At 47.4% G+C, this 15,318-nt stretch overlaps 2 long non-coding RNA genes across 2 annotated transcripts; both read left to right on the top strand.

Moving 5' to 3' along the window:
- Nucleotides 1-324: 324 nt before the first annotated feature.
- Nucleotides 325-6,079, top strand: LOC120922055. The gene is made up of 3 exons (XR_005745032.1): nucleotides 325-512; nucleotides 5,919-5,933; nucleotides 6,022-6,079. It is a non-coding gene; the product is annotated as an uncharacterized LOC120922055 (long non-coding RNA).
- Nucleotides 6,080-6,142: 63 nt separating this feature from the next.
- LOC120922056 lies at nucleotides 6,143-6,917 on the top strand. The gene is made up of 3 exons (XR_005745033.1): nucleotides 6,143-6,204; nucleotides 6,279-6,368; nucleotides 6,650-6,917. It is a non-coding gene; the product is annotated as an uncharacterized LOC120922056 (long non-coding RNA).
- Nucleotides 6,918-15,318: the final 8,401 nt, after the last annotated feature.

Here is a 15,318-nt window from a genome sequence, read left to right as displayed (position 1 = left end):
ATTATGAGGGGTTCCCACCATCCCTGTGCTGAGTTCCCGGGTCTGTACACCCGCTGTGCCCATTATGAGGGGTTCCCACCATCCCTGTGCTGAGTTCCCGGGTCTGTACACCCGCTGTGCCCATTATGAGGGGTTCCCACCATCCCTGTGTCTTTCTGTATGATGTAGATTTGCTGATTTCCATGGAAAGGGTTAATGGTGGAATCTCCCGGACGGCTCACATTGGTCAGACATGTGAAGGGCCCTCTGGCTGTGTGGCCCCTGAGGGGTAGGTGCGCTCGCTGTGATCGGTCCGGTGACATTCCTCTCTCTCTGCATGTTCTCTGTGGTAATCATCAGATATGAAATGTCTCTTCTATCATCCCCTCCCCCTCCTCCTTGTATATAAGACAAGACATCGCCTCTCCGCATCAGTCCTTCTCCAATCCGGCCAATCATCCGCCTGCTGTCAGTCATGGCGGCGCTGACGCTGCGCTTCGCTCTTCTTCTGGCGTCTCTCATCCATCACACAGGTAAGTCGTCAGATTTTTGTATTACTGGGAAATGACCTCAGAAACAACCGACAGCATTCCCGGGATCTAGAGATGCCATTGGTCGGTCCCCCGGATCACGCATCGCCATTTGGTCGGTCCCCCGGATCACGCATTGCCATTGGTCGGTCCCCCGGATCACGCATCGCCATTGGTCGGTCCCCCGGATCACGCATCGCCATTGGTCGGTCCCCCGGATCACGCATCGCCATTGGTCGGTCCCCCGGATCACGCATCGCCATTGGTCGGTCCCCCGGATCACGCATCGCCATTGGTCGGTCCCCCGGATCACGCATCGCCATTGGTCGGTCCCCCGGATCACGCATCGCCATTGGTCGGTCCCCCGGATCACGCATCGCCATTGGTCGGTCCCCCGGATCACGCATCGCCATTGGTCGGTCCCCCGGATCACGCATCGCCATTGGTCGGTCCCCCAGATCACGCATCGCCATTGGTCGGTCCCCCGAATCATGCGTTGCCTGCCGGGCTCTGTTCACACTCCGTGTGTCGGGAACGCATGCAAAATCGCACATTTGTTAAGCCACGCCCAGAAACGCACTGCCAATGAGCATAAACTCAGCGGGGGTATTTCTAAGTGGCGCCCCCTAAATATCCGCTCTTCCGTGCGGCGCGATTTTCCCAACGGGTCAGGGAGTCCTTTTACGCATTTCACACACGTAGGGCGGCCACACGGGGTGCACACCGCCAACATGACATGCCACACGGGGTGCACACCGCTGACATTACACGCCACTCGGGGTGCACACCGCCAACATGACATGCCACACGGGGTGCACACCGCCAACATGACATGCCACACGGGGTGCACACCGCCGACATTACACGCCACACGGGGTGCACACCGCTGACATTACACGCCACACGGGGTGCACATCGCCGACATGACACGCCACACGGGGTGCACACCGCTGACATTACACGCCACTCGGGGTGCACACCGCTGACATTACACGCCACACGGGGTGCACACCGCCGACATGACACGCCACACGGGGTGCACACCGCCGACATTACACGCCACACGGGGTGCACACCGCCGACATTACACGGGGTGCACACCGCTGACATGACACATCACACGGGGCGCACACCGCCGACATTACACGCCACACGGGGTGCACACCGCTGACATTACACGCCACTCGGGGTGCACACCGCCGACATGACACGCCACATGGGGTGCACACCGCTGACATTACACGCCACACGGGGTGCACACCGCCGACATTACACGCCACACGGGGTGCACACCGCCGACATTACACGCCACACGGGGTGCACACCGCCGACATTACACGCCACACGGGGTGCACACCGCCGACATGACACATCACACGGGGCGCACACCGCCGACATTACACGACACACGGGGTGCACACCGCCGACATGACACGCCACACGGGGTGCACACCGCTGACATTACACGCCACACGGGGTGCACACCGCCGACATTACACGCCACACGGGGTGCACACTGCCGACATTACACGCCACACGGGGTGCACACCGCCGACATTACACGCCACACGGGGTGCACACTGCCGACATTACACGCCACACGGGGTGCACACCGCCGACATTACACGCCACACGGGGTGCACACCGCCGACATTACACGCCACACGGGGTGCACACCGCCGACATGACACGCCACACGGGGTGCACACCGCCGACATTACACGCCACACGGGGTGCACACCGCCGACATTACACGCCACTCGGGGTGCACACCGCCGACATTACACGCCACACGGGGTGCACACCGCCAACATTACACGTTACACAGGGTGCACACCGCCGAAATTACGCAAATGCGCTTCTTATCTCGTAAATGCGCATAATTCTTTGCATGTATGGAAAGTACGAGAGATTTTATAGGTCAGATCTTTTATTAGAGGAGTGCGTTCTCCTATATATTGTGTAATATATTCCCAGGTGTGTTTTATTTATACTTTGTATTATATATCAGGGACAGTTTATTGTGTGTTATATATTATATACACAGAGCATTTTATATTAATAGCTTCTTCCTTCTTTGTCTTCTTCCTTCTTCTTTCCTCTTCTTCTTTATTCTTCTTTCTTCTCCTTTCTTCTTCTTCTTTCTTCCTTCCTCTTCTTCTTTCTTCTCCTTTCTTCTTCTTTTTCTTCTTCTTTCTTCTCCTTTCTTCCTCTTTCTTCTCCTTTCTTCCTCTTTCTTCTCCTTTCTTCCTTACTAATCTTCTTTCTTCCTTTTCTTCTTCTTTCTTCTTTCCTCTTCTTCTTTTTTTCTTCTTCTTCTTCCTTCTTTCTTCTTTTTTATTCTTCTTCCTTCTTCCCTCTTCTTCCTTCTTTTCTTCTTCTTCCTTCTTTCTTCTCCCTTCTTTCTTCTCCCTTCTTTTCTTCTTCTTCCTTCTTTCTTCTTCTTTTTTATTCTTCTCCCTTCTTTCCTTCTTTCCTTCTTTCTTCTTTCTTCTTTCTTCTTTCTTTTTTCTTCTTTCTTCTCCCTTCTTTTCTTCTTCTTCTTCCTTCTTTCTTCTTTTTTATTCTTCTTCCTTCTTCCCTCTTCTTCCTTCTTTTCTTCTTCTTCCTTCTTTCTTCTCCCTTCTTTCTTCTCCCTTCTTTTCTTCTTCTTCCTTCTTTCTTCTTCTTTTTTATTCTTCTCCCTTCTTTCCTTCTTTCCTTCTTTCTTCTTTCTTCTTTCTTTTTTCTTCTTTCTTCTCCCTTCTTTCTTCTTCCTTCTTTCTTCTTCTTCCTTCTTTCTTCTCCCTTCTTTCTTCTCCCTTCTTTCCTTCTTTCCTTCTTTCTTCTTTCTTCTTTCTTCTTTCTTCTTTCTTCTCCCTTCTTTCTTCTCCCTTCTTTTCTTCTTCTTCCTTCTTTCTTCTTCTTTTTTATTCTTCTCCCTTCTTTCCTTCTTTCTTCTTCTTTTTTATTCTTCTCCCTTCTTTTCTTCTTCCTTCCTTCTTCCTTCTTCTTATTTTTCTTCTTCTTTCCTCTTCTTGTTTTTTTCTTCTTCTTTCTTCTTTCTTCTTCTTTCTTCTTTCTTCTTTCTTCTTCTTCTTCGTCTTCTTCTTCTTCTTCCCTCTTTTTCTTCTTCTTCCTTCTTCTTTTTTCCTCTCCTTTTTTTCTTCTTATCATTTTTCTTCTTCTTCCTTCTTTTTCTTCTTCTTCTTTCTTCTTCCTTCTTCTTTTTCTTTCTTCTTTTTTTCTTCTTCCCTCTTCTTCTTTTTTTTCTTCTTCATTCTTCTTCTTCCCTCTTCTTCTTTTTTTTTCTTCTTCTTCTTCCTGCTTCTTCTTTTTTTTTCTTCTTCCCTCTTTCTTCTTCCTTCTTTTTCTTTCTTCTTCTTTCTTCTTTCTTCTTCTTCTTTCTTCTTTTTTTTGCTTCTTCTTCTTTCTTCTTCCTATTATTATTGCTCCTGCCCCGATGATAAACAAGTGACTATTTCCAACACACCAGACAGACTCCACTAGGATTGGCCATATACACACTGTACACATACAACTGATCTGTCCAATCACCACAGACTGGCTAATAAATTGGTCCAACCGTAACACAGCGCTCAGGAGAAGGTGACAACACCACACAAGCTGGACACCGGAGGGTTCCTCTGGGGCCAATAGCATGACCTATAATAAAATACCCCCAACGGACAGACAGACTCTCCTGTGATTGGTCAGGTACACAACATATACATACAATCAGTCTGTCCAATCACCACCAGCCATCTAGTAGTCAGATTGGGCGACAGAGAGGGGCAACCCTAATAGAAGGTGACAACGCCAACCAAGCTGGACACCCAAAGGGCTCCTCGGAGACACATAGTACGAAATCCACAAACAATGATACAATGTGAGGGGTGATACAATGTGAGGGGTGATAGAATGTGAGGGGTGATACAATGTGAGGGGTGATACAATGTGAGGGGTGATACAATGTGAGGGGTGATACAATGTGAGGGGTGATAGAATGTGAGGGGTGATACAATGTGAGGGGTGATACAATGTGAGGGGTGATACAATGTGAGGGGTGATACAATGTGAGGGGTGATAGAATGCGAGGGGTGATACAATGTGAGGGGTGATACAATGTGAGGGGTGATACAATGTGAGGGGTGATACAATGTGAGGGATGATACAATGTGAGGGGTGATACAATGTGAGGGATGATACAATGTGAGGGGTGATAGAATCTGAGGGGTGATAGAATCTGAGGGGTGATACAATGTGAGGGGTGATACAATGTGAGGGATGATACAATGTGAGGGGTGATACAATGTGAGGGGTGATACAATGTGAGGGGTGATACAATGTGAGGGGTGATACAATGTGAGGGGTGATACAATGTGAGGGATGATACAATGTGAGGGGTGATACAATGTGAGGGATGATACAATGTGAGGGGTGATAGAATCTGAGGGGTGATAGAATCTGAGGGGTGATACAATGTGAGGGGTGATACAATGTGAGGGATGATACAATGTGAGGGGTGATACAATGTGAGGGGTGATACAATGTGAGGGGTGATACAATGTGAGGGGTGATACAATGTGAGGGATGATACAATGCGAGGGGTGATACAATGTGAGGGGTGATACAATGCGAGGGGTGATACAATGTGAGGGATGATACAATGTGAGGGGTGATACAATGCGAGGGGTGATACAATGTGAGGGGTGATACAATGTGAGGGGTGATACAATGCGAGGGGTGATACAATGTGAGGGGTGATACAATGCGAGGGGTGATACAATGTGAGGGGTGATACAATGTGAGGGGTGATACAATGTGAGGGGTGATACAATGCGAGGGGTGATACAATGTGAGGGATGATACAATGTGAGGGGTGATACAATGCGAGGGGTGATACAATGTGAGGGGTGATACAATGCGAGGGGTGATACAATGTGAGGGGTGATACAATGTGAGGGGTGATACAATGCGAGGGGTGATACAATGTGAGGGGTGATACAATGCGAGGGGTGATACAATGTGAGGGGTGATACAATGTGAGGGGTGATACAATGTGAGGGGTGATACAATGTGAGGGATGATACAATGCGAGGGGTGATACAATGTGAGGGGTGATACAATGCGAGGGGTGATACAATGTGAGGGATGATACAATGTGAGGGGTGATACAATGCGAGGGGTGATACAATGTGAGGGGTGATACAATGCGAGGGGTGATACAATGTGAGGGGTGATACAATGTGAGGGGTGATACAATGCGAGGGGTGATACAATGTGAGGGGTGATACAATGCGAGGGGTGATACAATGTGAGGGGTGATACAATGTGAGGGGTGATACAATGTGAGGGGTGATACAATGTGAGGGATGATACATTGTCTGACAGATCTGAATTAATCTCTATTTTATTTTCTATTTTCAGGAGCCGAATGTAACTGTAAGTATCTCTACCCATCCCCCTCATCAGATAGATGACATATGAACCCCCCAGAACCCTCATCTCTCTCTCTCTCTCTCCTCCCCAGACTCCGGCCCGATTGGTCCCTGTTCCTCGTGTTTTGGGGCCTGTGATCCGTATAATGGATGTTCATGTAATGATGGAATGACCTCTTGTCTCCCGGATGGGAACGTTACATGCACTATTAATGATCTCACCCTCTGCTGCCCCCCGGGGTTGTATTATAATCAGACCTCCTCGTGCTGTACAGGTAAGCTCCTCCTCCGTCATCTCCATCCCTCACACCATCACTTCTATGGGATTTATCAGGTTTATCTTTTACAGAGACCCCGATCTGCGTGTCGGAGTGCGCTACAGACGAGGTGTGCGACATGGGGGTGTGTGCGTGCAATTCCATCCTCTATCACCATAAGAGTAAGTCTCCCCCCCTCCCCCGCTCTCTCCTTCATACAATGTTCTACAACGCGAACCTAAACCTGGGGAGAGATTGCATTGCTCCTTGTCTGCATTGTGGGTCCTTCACATCATTAGGGACTGCAGAAGGTCTAAAGATCTATGAGTGAGATCAGGGGAGCAGTAATGTGTACCCCCCCCTCCCCCCCACTTTATAACTAGTCAGGGTCAGTTTATTATGCAAGCCAGGCTGGTCAGTGTTCTGTATTATAATAAATAGCGCCCCCCCCTTGTCTCCGCAGATGTTACTGATTTCCACCCTGCGCTGAGCTGCGATATAAATACGATGACGTTCACTGTCAGCCAATGTCTGCTCTCCTCCCTGGGGTACGCCCCCCCGTCTATTCATCTGAGGGACTCATCACAGAGCTGCAACTTCCTTTATGACAACATTGCCAACGGGCAGAAATTCCTCAATCTGCAATTCGTGACGTCATCCGGCGTGTGCGGGAACACGGCAACGGTAACTATGGATCACATGCACTCCAGAAATCTACACTTTGTATCTCTCCGTCTGAGCAATGTTTATAAACAATGTTACTTTGTATCTCTCTCTCCCGTCTGATCAATGTTTATAAACAATGTTACTTTGTATCTCTCTATCTCCCGTCTGATCAATGTTTATAAACAATGTTACTTTGTATCTCTCCATCTCCTGTCTGATCAATGTTTATAAACAATGTTACTTTGTATCTCTCTATCTCCCGTCTGATCAATGTTTATAAACAATGTTACTTTGTATCTCTCCATCTCCCGTCTGATCAATGTTTATAAACAATGTTACTTTGTATCTCTCTATCTCCCGTCTGATCAATGTTTATAAACAATGTTACTTTGTATCTCTCTCTCCCGTCTGATCAATGTTTATAAACAATGTCACTTTGTATCTCTCTATCTCCCGTCTGATCAATGTTTATAAACAATGTTACTTTGTATCTCTCTATCTCCCGTCTGATCAATGTTTATAAACAATGTTACTTTGTATCTCTATCTCCTGTCTGATCAATGTTTATAAACAATGTTACTTTGTATCTCTCTATCTCCCGTCTGATCAATGTTTATAAACAATGTTACTTTGTATCTCTCCATCTCCTGTCTGATCAATGTTTATAAACAATGTTACTTTGTATCTCTCTATCTCCCGTCTGATCAATGTTTATAAACAATGTTACTTTGTATCTCTCTATCTCTCCCGTCTGATAAATGTTTATAAACAATGTTACTTTGTATCTCTCTCTCCCGTCTGATCAATGTTTATAAACAATGTTACTTTGTATCTCTATCTCCCGTCTGATCAATGTTTATAAACAATGTTACTTTGTATCTCTCCATCTCCCGTCTGATCAATGTTTATAAACAATGTTACTTTGTATTTCTCTATCTCCTGTCTGATCAATGTTTATAAACAATGTTACTTTGTATCTCTCTATCTCCTGTCTGATCAATGTTTATAAACAATGTTACTTTGTATCTCTCTATCTCCTGTCTGATCAATGTTTATAAACAATGTTACTTTGTATCTCTCTATCTCCTGTCTGATCAATGTTTATAAACAATGTTACTTTGTATCTCTCTATCTCCCCTGTCTGATCAATGTTTATAAACAATGTTACTTTGTATCTCTCTCTCTCCCGTCTGATCAATGTTTATAAACAATGTTACTTTGTATCTCTATCTCCTGTCTGATCAATGTTTATAAACAATGTTACTTTGTATCTCTCTATCTCCCGTCTGATCAATGTTTATAAACAATGTTACTTTGTATCTCTCTATCTCTCCCGTCTGATAAATGTTTATAAACAATGTTACTTTGTATCTCTCTCTCCCGTCTGATCAATGTTTATAAACAATGTTACTTTGTATCTCTCCATCTCCCGTCTGATCAATGTTTATAAACAATGTTACTTTGTATTTCTCTATCTCCTGTCTGATCAATGTTTATAAACAATGTTACTTTGTATCTCTCTATCTCCTGTCTGATCAATGTTTATAAACAATGTTACTTTGTATCTCTCTATCTCCTGTCTGATCAATGTTTATAAACAATGTTACTTTGTATCTCTCTATCTCCTGTCTGATCAATGTTTATAAACAATGTTACTTTGTATCTCTCTATCTCCCGTCTGATCAATGTTTATAAACAATGTTACTTTGTATCTCTCTCTCTCCCGTCTGATCAATGTTTATAAACAATGTTACTTTGTATCTCTATCTCCCGTCTGATCAATGTTTATAAACAATGTTACTTTGTATCTCTCTCCCGTCTGATCAATGTTTATAAACAATGTTACTTTGTATCTCTCTATCTCCCCTGTCTGATCAATGTTTATAAACAATGTTACTTTGTATCTCTCCATCTCCTGTCTGATCAATGTTTATAAACAATGTTACTTTGTATCTCTCTATCTCCCGTCTGATCAATGTTTATAAACAATGTTACTTTGTATCTCTCTATCTCCCATCTGATCAATGTTTATAAACAATGTTACTTTGTATCTCTCTATCTCCCGTCTGATCAATGTTTATAAACAATGTTACTTTGTATCTCTCTATCTCCCGTCTGATCAATGTTTATAAACAATGTTACTTTGTATCTCTCTATCTCTCGTCTGATCAATGTTTATAAACAATGTTACTTTGTATCTCTCTATCTCCCGTCTGATCAATGTTTATAAACAATGTTACTTTGTATCTCTCTATCTCCCGTCTGATCAATGTTTATAAACAATGTTACTTTGTATCTCTCTATCTCCCGTCTGATCAATGTTTATAAACAATGTTACTTTGTATCTCTCTATCTCCCGTCTGATCAATGTTTATAAACAATGTTACTTTGTATCTCTCTATCTCCCGTCTGATCAATGTTTATAAACAATGTTACTTTGTATCTCTCTATCTCCCGTCTGATCAATGTTTATAAACAATGTTACTTTGTATCTCTCCATCTCCCGTCTGATCAATGTTCTGCAATGTTATTTTTTATTATTATTATTATTATTATAGGGCCCCGGATGTCAACCCCCCTTTTTTTTATTATTTTTTTATAAATGTTTTTTTTTATATATATATATATATATATATATATTTTTTTTTTTTATTAAAGGGCTCAGAGGTCCCCAGGGCCCCATGTGGCAACCCCCCCCCCCCCCCTTTTTTTAAAAATGTTTTAATATATATTTTTCTTTATTTCTCCGCTTCTCAATTTGCAGTGGCCCCCCTCTTCTCAATTTCAGGTGGCACCCCCCCCCCCCCCCGGTTCTCTGTGCTCCAGGGGGCCCAGGCCTGAAGCTGTGTAAGGGGCCCCATAATTCCTGATGGCGGCCCTGGCTGCACCCATCATTCAGATATCACGTCATATGACGTCCTCGGTTGTAAAGTGGTTAAAGTGGACATCTTTTTTTTAAATCAGCAGCTACAAGTATTTTTCCGCCTGAAAAAAATCAGATCGGAATTTCCTATCATGTGTACAAATTCCGACGCACGCCCGGAAACAAATCGACGCATAGAACTTCATTTTGCTCGGCTCGTCGTAGTCTTTTACGTCGCCGCGTTCTTGGCAGTAAAAAGTTCACCAAACATTTTGTGTGACCGCGTGTATGCAAGGTAAGCTTGAGCGGAATTCCGTCGGAAAAACCAATCCAAGTTTTTTCCAATGAAAATTCAGCTCGTGCGTACGAGGGCATTAGAGTCTACAAAAGACTTGAGACCGGGGGGGGGGGAGGTTCACCTTCCAGCAGGACAACGACCCTAAAGTACAGCCAGAGCTACAATGGAATGGAAGAGATCAAAGCCTATTCATGTGTTAGAATGGCCCAGTCACAGTCCAGACCTAAATCCCATTGAGAATCTGTGGCAAGACTTGAAAATTGCTGATCAGAGACGCTCTCCATCCAATCTGACAGAGCGTGAGATATTTTACAGAGAAGAAGAAGAATGGAGGAGAAATGTCCCTCTCTAGATGTGCAAAGCTGGTAGAGACACCCCCAAAAAGACTTGTAGAGAAAGGGGGTCCTACAAAGTATTGACTCCGGGGGGCGCCATACAAATACCCCTCCCCCCACACTTTTCACAGATTTATTTGTATCATTTTCCTTCCACTTCACAATCATGTGACACTTTGTGTCTCTCACATAAGATACATTTACGTTTTTTGGATGTAACATGACAGAATGTGGGGAATTTCAATGTGTATGAATACTTTTTCCAGGCGCTGTATATAGAGGGGTATGAATACTTTTTCCAGGCACTGTATATAGAGGGGTATGAATACTTTTTCCAGGCACTGTATATAGAGGGGTATGAATACTTTTTCCAGGCACTGTATATAGAGGGGTATGAATACTTTTTCCATGCACTGTATATATATCAGTTTGGAGAGGTAGTCCTGCAGAATCCCGGTATCAGACGTATGGGGTGTTGGGCAGAATCCCGGTATCAGACGTATGGGGTGTTGGGCAGAATCCCGGTATCAGACGTATGGGTGTTGAATCCCGGTATCAGACGTATGAGTGTCGGGCAGAATCCCGGTATCAGACGTATGGGTGTCGGGCAGAATCCCGGTATCAGACGTATGGGTGTTGGGCAGAATCCCGGTATCAGACGTATGGGTGTTGAATCCCGGTATCAGACATATGGGTGTTGAGTCCCGGTATCAGACGTAAGGGGTGTTGGGCAGAATCCCGGTATCAGACGTATGGGTGTCGGGCAGAATCCCGGTATCAGACGTATGGGTGTTGGGCAGAATCCCGGTATCAGACGTATGGGTGTTGGGAAGAATCCCGGTATCAGACGTATGGGTGTTGGGCAGAATCCCGGTATCAGACGTATGGGTGTTGGGCAGAATCCCGGTATCAGACGTATGGGTGTTGGGCAGAATCCCGGTATCAGACGTATGGGTGTTGGGCAGAATCCCGGTATCAGACGTATGGGTGTTGGGCAGAATCCCGGTATCAGACGTATGGGTGTTGGGCAGAATCCCGGTATCAGACGTATGGGTGTTGGGCAGAATCCCGGTATCAGACGTATGGGTGTTGGGCAGAATCCCGGTATCAGACGTATGGGTGTTGGGCAGAATCCCGGTATCAGACGTATGGGTGTTGGGCAGAATCCCGGTATCAGACGTATGGGTGTTGGGCAGAATCCCGGTATCAGACGTATGGGTGTTGGGCAGAATCCCGGTATCAGACGTATGGGTGTTGGGCAGAATCCCGGTATCAGACGTATGGGTGTCGGGCAGAATCCCGGTATCAGACGTATGGGTGTTGGGCAGAATCCCGGTATCAGACGTATGGGTGTTGGGCAGAATCCCGGTATCAGACGTATGGGTGTTGGGCAGAATCCCGGTATCAGACGTAAGGGTGTTGGGCAGAATCCCGGTATCAGACGTATGGGTGTTGGGCAGAATCCCGGTATCAGACGTATGGGTGTTGGGCAGAATCCCGGTATCAGACGTATGGGTGTTGGGCAGAATCCCGGTATCAGACGTATGGGTGTTGGGCAGAATCCCGGTATCAGACGTATGGGTGTTGGGCAGAATCCCGGTATCAGACGTATGGGTGTTGGGCAGAATCCCGGTATCAGACGTATGGGTGTTGAATCCCGGTATCAGACGTATGGGTGTTGAATCCCGGTATCAGACGTATGGGTGTTGGGCAGAATCCCGGTATCAGACGTATGGGTGTTGGGCAGAATCCCGGTATCAGACGTATGGGTGTTGGGCAGAATCCCGGTATCAGACGTATGGGTGTTGGGCAGAATCCCGGTATCAGACGTATGGGTGTTGGGCAGAATCCCGGTATCAGACGTATGGGTGTTGGGCAGAATCCCGGTATCAGACGTATGGGTGTTGGGCAGAATCCCGGTATCAGACGTATGGGTGTTGGGCAGAATCCCGGTATCAGACGTATGGGTGTTGGGCAGAATCCCGGTATCAGACGTATGGGTGTTGGGCAGAATCCCGGTATCAGACGTATGGGTGTTGGGCAGAATCCCGGTATCAGACGTATGGGTGTTGGGCAGAATCCCGGTATCAGACGTATGGGTGTTGGGCAGAATCCCGGTATCAGACGTATGGGTGTTGGGCAGAATCCCGGTATCAGACGTATGGGTGTTGGGCAGAATCCCGGTATCAGACGTATGGGTGTTGGGCAGAATCCCGGTATCAGACGTATGGGTGTTGGGCAGAATCCCGGTATCAGACGTATGGGTGTTGGGCAGAATCCCGGTATCAGACGTATGGGTGTTGGGCAGAATCCCGGTATCAGACGTATGGGTGTTGGGCAGAATCCCGGTATCAGACGTATGGGTGTTGGGCAGAATCCCGGTATCAGACGTATGGGTGTTGGGCAGAATCCCGGTATCAGACGTATGGGTGTTGGGCAGAATCCCGGTATCAGACGTATGGGTGTTGGGCAGAATCCCGGTATCAGACGTATGGGTGGCAGAATCCCGGTATCAGACGTATGGGTGTTGGGCAGAATCCCGGTATCAGACGTATGGGTGTTGGGCAGAATCCCGGTATCAGACGTATGGGTGTTGGGCAGAATCCCGGTATCAGACGTATGGGTGTTGGGCAGAATCCCGGTATCAGACGTATGGGTGTTGGGCAGAATCCCGGTATCAGACGTATGGGTGTTGGGCAGAATCCCGGTATCAGACGTATGGGTGTTGGGCAGAATCCCGGTATCAGACGTATGGGTGTTGAATCCCGGTATCAGACGTATGGGTGTTGGGCAGAATCCCGGTATCAGACGTATGGGTGTTGGGCAGAATCCCGGTATCAGACGTATGGGTGTTGGGCAGAATCCCGGTATCAGACGTATGGGTGTTGGGCAGAATCCCGGTATCAGACGTATGGGTGTTGGGCAGAATCCCGGTATCAGACGTATGGGTGTTGGGCAGAATCCCGGTATCAGACGTATGGGTGTTGGGCAGAATCCCGGTATCAGACGTATGGGTGTTGGGCAGAATCCCGGTATCAGACGTATGGGTGTTGGGCAGAATCCCGGTATCAGACGTATGGGTGTTGGGCAGAATCCCGGTATCAGACGTATGGGTGTTGGGCAGAATCCTGGTATCAGACGTATGGGTGTTGGGCAGAATCCCGGTATCAGACGTATGGGTGTTGGGCAGAATCCCGGTATCAGACGTATGGGTGTTGGGCAGAATCCCGGTATCAGACGTATGGGTGTTGGGCAGAATCCCGGTATCAGACGTATGGGTGTTGGGCAGAATCCCGGTATCAGACGTATGGGTGTTGGGCAGAATCCCGGTATCAGACGTATGGGTGTTGGGCAGAATCCCGGTATCAGACGTATGGGTGTTGGGCAGAATCCCGGTATCAGACGTATGGGTGTTGGGCAGAATCCCGGTATCAGACGTATGGGTGTTGGGCAGAATCCCGGTATCAGACGTATGGGGGTTTGGGCAGAATCCCGGTATCAGACGTATGGGTGTTGGGCAGAATCCCGGTATCAGACGTATGGGTGTTGGGCAGAATCCCGGTATCAGACGTATGGGTGTTGGGCAGAATCCCGGTATCAGACGTATGGGTGTTGGGCAGAATCCCGGTATCAGACGTATGGGTGTTGGGCAGAATCCCGGTATCAGACGTATGGGTGTTGGGCAGAATCCCGGTATCAGACGTATGGGTGTTGAATCCCGGTATCAGACGTATGGGTGTTGGGCAGAATCCCGGTATCAGACGTATGGGTGTTGGGCAGAATCCCGGTATCAGACGTATGGGTGTTGGGCAGAATCCCGGTATCAGACGTATGGGTGTTGGGCAGAATCCCGGTATCAGACGTATGGGTGTTGGGCAGAATCCCGGTATCAGACGTATGGGTGTTGGGCAGAATCCCGGTATCAGACGTATGGGTGTTGGGCAGAATCCCGGTATCAGACGTATGGGTGTTGGGCAGAATCCCGGTATCAGACGTATGGGTGTTGGGCAGAATCCCGGTATCAGACGTATGGGTGTTGGGCAGAATCCCGGTATCAGACGTATGGGTGTTGGGCAGAATCCCGGTATCAGACGTATGGGTGTTGGGCAGAATCCCGGTATCAGACGTATGGGTGTTGGGCAGAATCCCGGTATCAGACGTATGGGTGTTGGGCAGAATCCCGGTATCAGACGTATGGGTGTTGGGCAGAATCCCGGTATCAGACGTATGGGTGTTGGGCAGAATCCCGGTATCAGACGTATGGGTGTTGGGCAGAATCCCGGTATCAGACGTATGGGTGTTGGGCAGAATCCCGGTATCAGACGTATGGGTGTTGGGCAGAATCCCGGTATCAGACGTATGGGTGTTGGGCAGAATCCCGGTATCAGACGTATGGGTGTTGGGCAGAATCCCGGTATCAGACGTATGGGTGTTGGGCAGAATCCCGGTATCAGACGTATGGGTGTTGGGCAGAATCCCGGTATCAGACGTATGGGTGTTGGGCAGAATCCCGGTATCAGACGTATGGGTGTTGGGCAGAATCCCGGTATCAGACGTATGGGTGTTGGGCAGAATCCCGGTATCAGACGTATGGGTGTTGGGCAGAATCCCGGTATCAGACGTATGGGTGTTGGGCAGAATCCCGGTATCAGACGTATGGGTGTTGGGCAGAATCCCGGTATCAGACGTATGGGTGTTGGGCAGAATCCCGGTATCAGACGTATGGGTGTTGGGCAGAATCCCGGTATCAGACGTATGGGTGTTGGGCAGAATCCCGGTATCAGACGTATGGGTGTTGGGCAGAATCCCGGTATCAGACGTATGGGTGTTGGGCAGAATCCCGGTATCAGACGTATGGGTGTTGGGCAGAATCCCGGTATCAGACGTATGGGTGTTGGGCAGAATCCCGGTATCAGACGTATGGGTGTTGGGCAGAATCCCGGTATCAGACGTATGGGTGTTGGGCAGAA

This window comes from Rana temporaria, unplaced genomic scaffold (assembly GCF_905171775.1).
Source record: "Rana temporaria unplaced genomic scaffold, aRanTem1.1, whole genome shotgun sequence".
NCBI classification, from domain to species: domain Eukaryota; kingdom Metazoa; phylum Chordata; class Amphibia; order Anura; family Ranidae; genus Rana; species Rana temporaria.
The sequence above is the reverse complement of the archived record's forward strand: the minus strand, read 5'-3'. Positions and strand labels throughout refer to the sequence as shown.